The sequence below is a fragment of the Canis lupus genome, chromosome 16 (genome assembly GCF_011100685.1).
Source record: "Canis lupus familiaris isolate Mischka breed German Shepherd chromosome 16, alternate assembly UU_Cfam_GSD_1.0, whole genome shotgun sequence".
NCBI classification, from domain to species: Eukaryota; Metazoa; Chordata; class Mammalia; order Carnivora; family Canidae; genus Canis; species Canis lupus.
The window spans coordinates 11,095,861-11,109,507 of NC_049237.1; the positions used below are offsets into that span (position 1 = coordinate 11,095,861).

At 39.2% G+C, this 13,647-nt stretch overlaps 1 long non-coding RNA gene across 2 annotated transcripts in view; it reads right to left on the reverse strand.

Moving 5' to 3' along the window:
- Nucleotides 1-12,384, reverse strand: part of LOC111090243 — a 99,763-nt gene extending 87,379 nt beyond the window's left edge. Inside the window, exons 1-2 of one of the 2 annotated variants that reach the window (XR_005371261.1) lie at nucleotides 12,048-12,384; nucleotides 11,479-11,556 (exon numbers count right to left, since the gene is read on the reverse strand). This is a non-coding gene — a long non-coding RNA (uncharacterized LOC111090243). Of the gene's footprint in view, nucleotides 1-11,478; nucleotides 11,952-12,047 lie in introns of both variants that reach the window. The other variant, XR_005371260.1, reaches the window with a different exon arrangement.
- Nucleotides 12,385-13,647: the final 1,263 nt, after the last annotated feature.

Here is a 13,647-nt window from a genome sequence, read left to right on the forward strand (position 1 = left end):
GGAAAAGATTTGTGTCTTCAGTTTTGTCGTGTTGTGAACTTGTACTCTGTTTCACGGGCTCTCACAAACATAATAGTAGAAAGGAAGGTGATCACTGTGCGCAGGAAGGATCCAGGTTTTATGGGGTGTGAAACATTTGAATATTGTATGGACTAGATGTTTGCACTCCCTCCAATTTCATAAATCTGAACTTGTGTTGTGAAGGTATGTGGAGGTGGGGCCCTTGGGAGGTGATTAAGTCCTGAGGGTAGAGGGTAGAGGTAAAGGGAAAATCCCTTCCTGAATGGGAGTATGAATGAGGAGGAGGATCTCACCAAACACAGAACCTGCCTACACCTTGATCTTGGACATCCCAGCTTCCAGAACTGTGAGAAATGTTTTTAAGCCACCAGTCTATGGTAATTTTGTTATAGCAGCCAAACAATCTAAAACAATTACTAATTAGATGCAAACATGAATACTTATTTAGAGAAGGAAAGGAAACCACAACATATTGAAAATTTAAAAGCCAACATATACTGGTTTAATGATGATGGTTTTTCACCATGGAGGCGATGTTTCTGGTTAAGTAAGTCATACAACACCTATAATAGCTGCTCATTTATCTTGCAACTGGAGACATCATAGACAAGCATGTACCATGTAGGCACTCACGGGAGATAAAAATTACTTTGCAAGTTTTATCTCCTCCTTTTCACTGAGCAAAGGACCATATGTAGTTATAGAACCATTTTGCAAGAAAACCACAGAATCATAAAATTTTAGAGCAAGTATGAAATAAACGATGGTATTCGACTGTTTAACTGAGGGTTTTTAAATGTCAGTATAAATGAAAGATCAGAACATCAAATGCTGGCATCAAAAGGGGAAGTAGATTGCAGGTATCATGTAGTATCATAACTAGGCTGTTAGAAAGATATCAGATAAGCTAAAAATATATTTATCGGTGTAAGATTAGCATCTCAGTTTGCTTCTATTTAGTTGTGAAAACAATCTTAATATAAACTTATGCATTAGCATGAGGATTTTAGGTCATTTCAAGCTATGACCCTTCATCACTTCAATTTATAAATACAGACCTTATAGGACTAGTGTGTCCCGTTTGCCATCAAAGTAGCTAAGGATACTATTTATGTTAATTGTAATCAATAGAATTGAGCATCAAAATTTTCAAACTGAAACTAATGAATTAAAGACAGTTGTTTTATAGAGCACCTAACTACTTCGGATTCTGCAGAACTAGTGACTTTTATAGTTCTATTTGAGGAATGATGCTCTTCCCAAGTAACACTTGGCAGGCGAGCAAATTAAAATAAAAACAATTGTAATAAAGGCAAAGCCAGAGCCATGGTTTTGGCTTTGTTTCTGCACATTACTCCACATTAACACCTGCTCCCATTTACTTTCTATAAAATAAATGAAAAAAAAAAAAGAAAAGAAAACACCCAGTACATGAAAAAAGGGGAAAAGTAGTAATTAGGCATCCAACACTAAAAGGGAATTTGGTTCTGTCCTTCTTTCTTTCTGTTAAATAATTTCTTTCTTGTCATTTCCAAAGCACTGATGGTAGATGCAGGGCAAAGGAGCCTGACAAATCGGGCAGATCTGAAAAAGTTCTTGTTTCACTTTTTCATTCCATGGAGCCTTCTGCCATTCTCAACTCTTCTGTAGCTACACAGCAGAAACCAATGGCAGTTTAAAACAGCTTTAGTTGATGTAGTAGCAGTTGGTATTTAGTAACTGACTTAGGACTGGCTTATGAGATACCAAAAATTAATATTCCATGAAAATGACAAAGCCATTGCCTATGTACCCACATATCTATCTCTTTATTAAATTTTAGCAACCAGACTAATATTTGTTGAAATTTATGAGCCTATGTATTTTTTAGATAGATAGATAGATAGATAGATAGATAGATGATAGATAGGTTTTCTGAGATTTATTTATTTATTTTAGTGGTGGAGGGGCAGAGGTAGAGGGGCAGAAAGAATTTGAAGCAGACTCCCTGCTGAGTGCAGAGCTCAACTCGGGGCTCGATGCTCTGCTGACACTCGAACTCATAACACTGAGATCATCACCTGAGCTGGAATCAAGAGTGGCATGTTCAACCAACTGAGCCACTCAGGCACCCCAGAGTAGTTTTATTTTGTAACGTGTTTTTACTCAAAACTATGTTACATTTGATGTTTAAAGTCAGACGATATAAATAAAATCATTTCCAATTACTATGAAGAACTGTATTGGTTAAAAAAATACTTAAGCTGATTAATCTTATTACTTAGTTTTCAAAATGAGACAATATTATTATTTCATCCAGTTTCCTTTTTTCTAAATTTTATTTTTATTTATTCATGAGACACACACACACACAGAGAGAGAGAGAGAGAGAGAGAGAGAGAGGCAGAGATACAGGCAGAGGGAGAAGCAGGCTCCACGCAGGGAGTCCGATGTGGGACTCAATCCCCGGACTCCAGGATCACACCCTGGGCTGAAGGCAGGGGCTGAACTGCTGAGCCATCCAGGTGTCCCTTCATCCAGTTTCCTATGGGACATTCTTTTTTGGTCATCATTTATCTGTATTAATTTTTACATATATATATATAGTAATAATCTTACAAATCAGTATTATAATTGTTATGTACATAGACTTTGGAATCAATGAAAACTTAGTGCAAACTTCAGTTCCTAGCTCTGGGACTTTGAGCAAGATCACTGAGCTTTTTAGTGCCTATATCTATAAGATAGGGGTACAGGGTTATTGGGAGGATTAAATTAAATGATGTATACAAAGCTAAAAGATCACTCTGCAATTAATAAAAAATAGTAGCTGTATATTATATATATTATTAAAATTATGTTGAAGATATATACTTTCATTTTTATCAGTTGCACCCTAAGTTTCTTAAGCCATTTTATTCCATGTAGAATTTCTTATCAGGAGAATGTTCAACAATTTCCTTACTTTTGGTGTCATGCCCTAGAAAGGATTTTTCTTAACCTCTGCTAAAAGAAAAAAAAAAAAAAAAAAAGAAAAAGAAAAAAAAATCGTGACCTATATTTTCTCCTAAAAAAATATTTGGGTTTTGCATTTTGAGTCACCAGCAACTTAATTTGCTGTTCAGAGTGAGATAAAGCTATAGTTCATAGACATAGCTTTAAGTGAATAAGTAATTGTTTTATTAAACATTGTAAAATGTTTAGAGAGAGGAAGACACATTGTTCCCTTTAATAATTCAGAGCAGTTTCAACCAAAAGCCTGAGCCAAACAGTAAATCATAGAAACCAGAGAAGTAAGCAAAAGCTCGGCTTTTGTTAATGCCTGTTATAGTTGGAGAAGGGAAGTGGGTGATTTCATGGCCAAAAGTAACCTCTTTCTAATGGGGAAAAAACATATTAAAGAGGTATGCTTGGTGGAGGGTGACAGGAACAAGGTGCATTTAACCAGTTTAGTTTACTTTTTTCTTATTGTTATTGGTCCCTGAAAACAGAATTCAGATCTTGGTGCAGAGAGCATCAGCCTGATGAAAAGTTTCTCCCATTAGGGAGCACAAGGGGATACCGGACTTAAGAGGCAGAGGAATGAGTGTGTGGACCAGAACAGCTCATATGGGGCCCTGGCTACAAGCAAAGGTATAGGTGATGCAGGAAAGGTATTTGTGCTATAATCAGTGATTGAAATAGTGAGGTTCTCACATCAGAAAAACAAAAGGAAAAGCAAAAAACTTCAAGACATAAAAATCAAAGGGCTGTACATACGCCAAGCAGTTGCATCGCCAAATGACTTCTGACTCTGAGAACATGATTCTTTCTTCCAAGAATTCATTCATTCAACAATTGTTAAGTCCACATTGTGCTCCAGATTGTTCTAAACTATGAAGATATTAGAGCACAGCAAAGCCCCTGACCTCACTGAGATACAGAGTCCTGTGTGCTCAGTCTGGTGAGCAGAAATAGGGGTCAGTGGCAGTCAACATTATGAAAGGCTCAGACAGAGGGTTAAAATGTGTACTTAGTTACTTATATTCCTTTCCTTGGTCTTTGTTTCTATCCAAAGTTTTTTAATGATTTTTATTTTAAGTATTACCTATTTTTCCAAAAGTTATTTTCTTCCCTATGTATGTATCCATTTATCCTATGTATGTAGCATGCCCGTCCATTTGCTAGCTATGGCTACTGATCTTACAGGTATGGCAACCTGAATCTTCTTTAAAGTGGTTCTTGAAAACTAGCATAGATGCAAATTAGCTGTGGGATTTTTATTATTATTATTTTTATTTTTTTTAGCTGTGGGATTTTTAAAATGGGCCACTTCTCTGGATATTCTGACACAGTAGGTCTGAAATGGAATTGTGTGGTTTTAGGGGCAGCCCAACTGAGAATCTAATGGGACTGAAACACATATTAGTGATTGTCGAGGACACCCTTATTTACAAAATAAAGTGGTAATATTTGAACAAACATATTTTTCTTCCTCAAATGATTTAAACCTCCACAGATACTGAAATGTTGTTTCCGTGAAGTAGCCATTCTTCTGTGGGACTGAGGAGAGAGTCCCTGTTTTACTGTTGGTGGTACCCTTATTCCACACATATAGAGACTGTGAAACACCCATTGGACAGGAGAGAATTGTTGCTTTTTGCATTTCACTGATAGTATATATAATTTTGACCATCTCCAGAGAGCAATAGATATCCTCCCCAAAGTGTCAGGCATACAGATGACTGGCCTCTAGTTCAGTAGCTAGATTTTAATGTCTGATCCATCAGGGTATAAGTGGTATTGCTGAGTTTTATATGTATTCCTCTCTCCACCCTATTTAAAGGGCCATTAAATCTTTAACTCATTAACTGGCACATAAATCATGCCAATGATGTCATGCTTTTTCCCGCATATATCTATACTCTTACCCTTGGCTGATTAGCAAACCTCTCTCTCTCTCTCTGTTTTGCATGCACACACTCACAGTATGCTCACACGTACTCACACAGGCACGCAAAAATCCTCTCCTTAGGTTTTTGTTGGACTCTTCCCTCTCTGTGTAAAACAATCAGGACTGACAACTGAAAAAAGAATTTGAAAGAAATATTTTTCTTCCTCTTCTCCTCTCTGGCTGCCTCCCAACAAACTAAGCCATGCAGTTCTGGGTTCTGTCTGACACATCTTAACTACTGACATTTAACAGATGCTTCTCCAAGAAATAGGGGAGGGCGAAGGTGAAGCAGGGGTGTGATATAAGTAATTAGACTAACGATGTCTCAATTATCAAGATGTTCCCACAGTGTCCCCTTCTGTTAGCAAATCTGGAACAGGAAGGCTGTCTTTGGGAAGGAAAGGCTGGGTGAAAAGATACATTGATTTGGGGCTACAATAGGATGAAGTCAGGGAGTTAAAGAGAAATTTTAAGTCTAGTTTTCACACCAAACAATAAACAGAAAAATCTAACCTTTAACATTGATGAGATCACTGAACTGGCAAAGCTAGACCGAGAGAATGGAGACAGTTTGGTTTTGTGAAGCCCCCCTCACCTCCAACCCATTGACTTAATCATGCAAAGCTGCCTATTAATGTAAAATAATTTGCCTTCCTTCTGTGTGGGTCTCACAAATTGGTAAGACTTCGGTAGAATACAAGAAGTCTGCATTTTGTTGCTCACTTCAAAAATTCCATTTATTCCATTCATCTAAGAGTAACTGCATACACTTCTAAATTTGTGTCAGCATTTTTTGTATGACTTTAAATATGTGGTACTCTGAATCTTCTTTTTAAATTTATTTTTAATTTATTATTTTTTCAAACATCTTTAATCTCTTCTATTTGCTTCATTTTTTAAAAAAAGATTTTATTTATTTATTCATGAGACACACACACACACACACACACACACACACACACAGAGAGGGGGAGGGGGGCAGAGACACAGGCAGAGGAGAAGCAGGCTCCACACAGGGAGCCCATCGTGGGACTCGATCCCCGGTCTCCAGGATCATGCCCTGGGCTGAAGGCGGCGCCAAACCGCTGGGCCATCGGGTCTGCCCCATGAATCCCCTTTTGAACCAGTTTTAACAGCTCTTGTTTTGCTCTTTAATGAGGCAGTTAAATAAAATCTTTGACTTGTTTATTCTATTTGTATAAGAGATATGGTTCTATCCCCTTTTAAGAATTCTACTTTGCTATCCCCTTAATAAGTGCCCCCCCTTTTCACTTATTTTAGTTAACAATTTTTGTTTCTAATTATTGCCCAGAACATCTTTTTTTTTTTTTTCTCCCCTCCCCAATTAGGTTAATCTATTTGAAAAAACAGATCACAACGAGAAGATTGTTTTGGGACTTTAAGGTTAGAATAAATAAAACTCTGTCTATGAAATAATGGAAGTTTTTTTTTTTTTTCCTTGGAAGTACCATAAAAATGTTACTTCCTATTCTTAATGAACAAAATTGAATGGTATTGAATGAACAGTCATCAAAACTCCGGTGATACTTCTTCCCCTTGCAGATGTAATCACCACAGGTATTGATTTTTTTTAGGGCAATGATTTGGGACTTCGTGGTCTTTAAATAGAATAGCCAGCAGAAAGAAAATGTCTATTTTCAATCATTGCTTCTTCAACATTCTCATCAGCCTCCAAAGTTGTCATTATAGATGACACAGCTTAACACATAGAGCTGTCAAGTCATTATGTTGTATGCGTGAAACTAATGGAACACTATGTGTCAACTATACTTGAAACACATATACACATACGTAAGATGGGGGAAAAACCAAGTGTCTGGTCATGGTATTACCTTGTGATAAAACTCTTGCAATTTCCATGATTGCAGCTGATGTTGTATTCATTTCTCGTGTGTTTGGTTTTTGGTGTCGTAGCTCCAGAGGGAAACTCTCAAGAACGACACTTCAGGCTGAGTTACAGACACTGTCATGCATGGTTGTGCCGTGCATTGGTTTTGTTAGTCTCAGAGCCTGACTTTTCCTGACCTCATCCTAAGACCAGGGACTCTGTTCCTTTTGCAGTCCCAGAGACTCATAACTACCGGCTATAATGAGCATACTCCCAGCAATCTGGCAGGGCCATAGCAGAAAACATTGAGGGGTCTGGATTTGCCGCATGAAGGCATTAAAGGTTTCTGTTATTTTGGTTTTTGAAGATCAAAATGCCTCTCGGGACTGATGATTCTTCCTGCTGTGAAACAGGGCACAGGCAAGCATGGAATCAGCATAATTCCACATAAATGCCATCTTACCCATTCTCATTAAAAGTATTTTCAGGGAAACTAATTGAAGAGAGTACTGAGAACATTCATAGAGCAATGCATTTTCCTTGTCTTTTTTTTTAATGTATTTGTTCATGATAGAGAGATAGAGAGAGAGAGAGGGGCAGAGACTCACAGAGCAATGCATTTTCCTTGTGTCTTTTTTTTTAAATGTATTTATTCATGATAGAGAGATAGAGAAAGAGAGAGAGAGAACGGGGCAGAGACACAGGCAGAGGGAGAAGCAGGCTCCATGCAGGGAACCCAATGCAGGACTCAATGCTGGGAATCCAGGATCCCGCCCTGGGCGAAAGGCAGGCACCAAACCGCTGAGCCACCCAGGAATCCCCTCCTTGTGTCTTTTTATCATGCATTGATTATTATGGTTGTCAGCATTCTAAAATGAGCCCCACATTCTCACTCCTGGTATAAATGCCCTGTACGATTCTCTCCCCTGTAGCATGGGTGGGAACAGTGAAAGAGACGGGATAGCAATCCAGAGATTAGGTCGCTAATCAGTTGACTTTGAGTTAATCCAAAGGGAGATTATCCTGGGTGGGCCTGACCTCATCAGATGAGCCCTTTAAAAGAAAGTCAAATGTTGGAACCCGCTGCTGGCTTGGAAGGAAGCAAACAAACATGTTGTGAGCTGCCGGCAGAGGAAGGCCACATGAGGAACACCTGAAGGCAGCTTCTGGGAGCCAACTGTGACCTCTGTTGACAGCCAGCAAGGAAACAAGGTCTTCAGCCCTACAAGAAACTAAATCCTGCCAACAACCAGAATAAGCTTGGAAGAGTGCCTCTCACTCCAGAGGCGCCCACATCCCTGCCAACACCTTGGTATCAGCCTTGTGAGATGTTGAGCAGAGAACCGTTATGTCGTGCTCAGCCTGCTGACCTCCAGAAACGGAGAGATAATAAATGGGTGTTGTTTTGAGGCACTACATTTGTGCTAATTTGTGTTAGAGAACTAACACAACCACTCTTATTACAGGCCCTACAGGACGTGCTTATACAAACTCAGATTTCTTTCTTTCTTTCTTTCTTTTTTTGAAAGACAAAACATTTTTTATTAAAAAATTCAGGTGGTGAATGTTATGTATCCAGTAAATAAAATATTTTAACAGTCAGCAGTGGCCATTAGCACCCATTCACTTGGCATATCCTGGAGGCCGAAGTTCTGCAGTGAATTTACTAGTGAATTCTGGCTTTAAATAGCAAGACTATCAGGCTGGAATCGTTTCCAGCTGGAGACAACAGACCTAAAAGGAAACTAAAGTTACTGAGTGGATGCAAACTCTGATTTCTTCAGAAAACAATGAGAAGGGACCGCTGAGACAGGATCCAGGCTAAATCAATTAAACAGGGTGGAACAGAGTCTGGAACAGAGACTGCTAAGGCCACCCTCCTGAATTTGGACACAGACTTGCCCTTAGGCAGGGCAGAGTGAGCCTTCCCTAAAGCAGTGATGATTCTCATGCCAAATTTGGAGAGGGATCCTTCTCCTCCACAGTCAGTGGTGGACTGACCCTTTTTGTAAAATACAATAAGCACAAACGAGCAGAAAAATAAAACTTTTTTTTAAAGGACATTTGAAAGTCAAGTCTCAGGTTTTTTTTTTTTTTTTTTTTTTTAATTCAACAGACACAAGATTACTGTGTCCAATTGCCATAAAATTTTCCAAACGCTTACTCTCAGTTTTGGTACTTATCACACTGCAGACCAGTTCCAAACGGCAGACCAGCGCCAGTCTGTGGACCATGTGCTGAGGAATGTGGCTCTTGGAGACATCAAATGCTCCGAGTGCCCTCTGCTCCTGAGCCTGGAATGGACGGATAGCTAGTGTTCCACAAAGATAACGTGATGCTCAGAAAGCGTGTCTGATGATAGATGGGTGCTTCCCAATTGTGAGCTAGCTGGTGGCTTTTTTAAATTTAAATTTAAATTTAAATTTTTGTTTTTATTTTTATTTTTATTTTTTTTAGCTGGTTTTTCAGTTCCTCATAGATAGTCCCCTGACCTTGCAATAAAAAATATACATTGTAGCTCCAGTGCAAGTTACTTGTGCCTGCTAAACCTCCCTCTCTCTTATTTGTAAAAATGGTATATTAGTAATCTGTCTCATATGGTTGTGAAGGCTAATGAGGTAAGTGTATGTATGTGTTTTGTAAGCTGTTAAAGCGCTCTAGGCACGTACGGATTAATAGTTTTACTATTCTTCCGTGCTCCCTAGGTAATTCATTGCAGCATGCCCTGCACAGAGGATGGGAAATGAGAAAAATCTGACCATGTGTTCTAAATGACTTGATTTTGCTGTTACTAACAGTTTCTGGGGATGACGTGTGAAAAAATTGCAGATCCTGAAAGGCTCTCTCTGTGACATTAGTCACAGGCTCCTTGGCACATCTGGGTTATGTGTAGAGGGCTCCCAATTAATAACATAAGCAGGAATAATTGTCATTGAATTCTACTCTGTAATCACGACCTCTGTTCTGCGGTTGTTCTCAGGGACATGTGAGGCAGGGCTGATACTCAGCTAACTCCCCCCCTACTGTCTAGTACTGCCTGTGAGTGTTGTGGCATCATTACTACACAATTCCTAGAAATGGAAGAGGGGAGGAAGACAGCAGCATCTGGTTTTACAAGTGCAATCCCAGCTCCAGCTCAGACCACTGCTCAGTCAGAGAGCCCTACCGGTGCATTTATTTTAGACAAAAATAGAATAACAACTTTAGACTACTGCCAGTGTTTCTCTTTGCTCTTGTAATGCTGGGATGTTCCTCTCTATGGGTCTCTCTACCTTCTCCCTTCAAAGTGGAACTAATAGTGGTATTGGAGCTACAATGCATGTTTGTTTGTTTGTTTGTTTGTTTAAATTGCAAATAGATTTACTATGTGATGGTCTCATTTTATTTTGGAATTAAGAGGCAGGAACAATAGTGTGGCCTCCTGGCTGGGTATTTTTGTCCCTTGGTGGAATAAATTATTCCTTTAAATATCTGTGCCAGTTCACTATCCACTGCATCTATTTTTCATTTTTATGAGTAAGACAACAAAAACATCCCTCAGAGAGAGGAGGCAGGACGTCTTGTATATTGACTATGGCCTAAGTATTATACTACATTCATGCCTTCTGTATTATCCAAACACCATCTTACCAAACCTTTTTTTTTTAAAGATATTATTTATTTATTTATTCATGAGAGAGAGAGAGAGAGAGAGAGAGAGAGGCAGAGACACAGGCAGAGGGAGAAGCAGGCTCCGCGCAGGGAGCCTGATGCGGGACTCAGTCCCAGGTCTCCAGGATTGCACCCTGGGCTGAAGGCGGCGCTAAACCACTGAGCCACCCGGTTGCCCTTACCAAACTTTTATTATGGAAACTGAGTGTGTTCTGGGTGTGGGGGAGGGCAAGAAATAGTACCTTTCATCTAATAAGAAAGCACATTCCTTAGACACAGGGCCTGCCGTTTGTGGGTGTGCTACAATTTGATAAATGGGCCTCATAGGCATGTTCCTGTGCAAAGACCCATAGAATGTGCCCCAATGCTCAGGCCTGCTGAACTTCAGGTTGACAGTGACCCTAACTAACTACAGGGAAATGTCTCTCCCAACAGGTACAACCTACTAGCCAATGCATTCCATAATAGGATTAAGGTGACCAGAACTCATAAAAATTGTAATATAGCAAAAATAAGAAGATGAATGATGAATGATGGCATTTTTTAAACTAAGTTTTGGTGTACATCATGGAGTAGGGGGAGCAAAGAACCCAAAGGTTCTCTGAGTCTTCCCAGTGCTTCTGAGCTCCTACAGCTTCTTGAATGAGAGCTTCTCTTCCAGTCCTAACTCGTATTCTTCTATTTTACTCAGAAGTCCATCTTATTCAAGTGCATTATGGGGCAACCTTCTTATCCAATTTGACAGGAGCTCTTAGCCCAGTTGCCTAAAATGTATTCATCTGGATTGTGGTGTACTATTAAAACTCTATTCCTGTATTTATAATCATTTTAGCAAGAGGGATGCCTAGGTGGTTCAGCTGGTTCAGCATCTCTCTTTGGCTCAGGTCATGACCCCAGGGGCCTGGGATCAAGCCCCGCGTCAGGCTCCCCGCCCAGTGGGGAGGCTGCCTTGCTCTCTGCCCCTCCCACACCCCCACTTGTGCTCTCTCTCTCTCTCAAATAAATAAAATAGTTAAATAAATGATTTTTAACAACAAAGACATACCTCTCCCAAGCAGTCTCTGTAGGTGTCAGAAAGGTGTTCCAAACAACGCATCTTGTCAATTTGTGATTTCCACAGCCACTACAAGGTAAGGACTAAGTTGAATAAGAGGTCAGTGATATGCAAGGTTCTACCATCCATAGAATCAAATCAGGAGAGAAGCAGGTGAGAACCAGTAACAAGGTTTTTAAAAGGTGGTACCAAGAACAATAGGTACAACATAGCGTAGAAGCAAAAATTGTAAGTAGGAAAGATGTGGTTTGGACATGGATGGCATGGGGCTTCAACTGGATAGATTGAATTCATGAGACTGTCCTGGCTCTCCTCCTCTCATTCTGTAACCTGTCACCTGTTTTGTGGTCCAAAGGCTTCCTGGATCTGCATGACCTATGTGAGTTCAAGCGTGTAGGAACAACAGTCCACGAAAACTAGTGATTGTTGGCTGAGACTGGGGGGAAAGTATCCACAAATAATACCTTTTTCTTTTTTTTTTTTTTTTAAATTTTTATTTATTTATGATAGTCACAGAGAGAGAGAGAGAGAGAGAGGGGCAGAGACACAGGCAATAATACCTTTTTCTAGGTGCGCAGTCCCAAGCTTAATTCCTGGGAGGACATCTTCTCCACTTTCGTATAATTCTGAAGATTCTAGTGATTCATCGACTTCTCAGTCCCACATTCTTCTACTTTTGTAGACATTGCTCTATGATTCTCAGTCTGGTCTTTTTTGCATTCCTCCGTTTTCAGGTTAGTTCTCTACTTGGCTTTCATAACACTTCCACTAAGTTCCTTGTTTTTATTTATTTGCTTTTGTTGTTCCAGTGACTACACTCTTGACTCTTCATCTGTGTTGCATGAACAAGTCCAGCCTGTCCCTCTGTCAGCGCTTTCTGTTGACATCTCTCTGTTGTCTCACCTACAACTGTATAAAAATATCAATAGCTTCTGTCAGCTTTAGTTCCAGCAAGACTTCAGATTCTGCATGGGGACATTATCACGTCATAGTGATAAGACAGTCTTGCTAACCATTCTGTCAAGGCAGTGTAAATCAAGTGGATAAAACTCTCCAGGAGAAAAGCAGTTGAAAGTTATGAGGGACATTTGTTTATTGAGTTCATTGAGGAAGAAATATAGTAATGAGGAGGAAGGGTTTGGAGTGTATATAGAAATGGGTTATCATAACACTTTTGATGCTTAAAAATGTATCACACTATGAAAGTTCTTAAAACAGCAAAATATGATGAATCGTTGGCAGGACAATGTCACTGAAGAAAATAGGTTGAGGATTCTGAAGAAACTACAGGGGCACCTATTTGTCTTGATGAAAGGCATGACATGATTCTGTGGTTTTAAAATGGATTTTTTTGTATGTGCCTGTGAGCTTGTGAAGACCCTTTCAATGGAAATATAGAAGTGTTGACCAGATAATAGTTCTAAGCATGCAATGTAAAAGAATATTCTGGATGAGAGATTTTATAACATGACTTTTGCCCAGCTGCACTGAGGTATAATTTATATAAAATGAAATCCATCCATTTCAAGTGAACAGCTAGATAAATGTTGGTAATGGGATACAGTCCTGAAGTTAGTGCCAAAATCATAACACATAACAATGAGCTGTAGGTTCGTTGTAGATGTCCTTTATCAGAATGCAGAAGTTTCCTTCAGGTTCTAGCTCACTAAGAGTTGTTATCACAAATAGATGTTGAATTTGTTCAAATGCATTTCTGCATCTATTGGGAGTATCAGACATTTTCTCCTTTTCATTTGTTAGTATGGTGAGTTGCACTGATGGAGCCTTTGAATAATAAACTCCTGCATTCCTGGGACAATCTGCTCTTGATCATGATGTCATATATTTTATATATATGATATAAAATATTATTTAATAAATTGACCTCAATTTATTAAATTTTTTGCATTTATGCCCATAAGTGATATTTACCTGTACTTTTCTTATAATGTCTGGGTAGTTTGGTATCGGGGTATTATTGATTTTATAGAATGAGTTGGGAGGTGCTTTGGGCTGGTTGTTTGTGTTCTCCCCCCAAATTCATATGTTGAAGCCCCAATCCCCAATGGGATGATATTTGAAGATGGGGTCTGGGGGAGATAATTAGGGTTAGATAAGGTCACAAGGGTAAGGCCCTCATGATGAAATTCAAGCTTATAA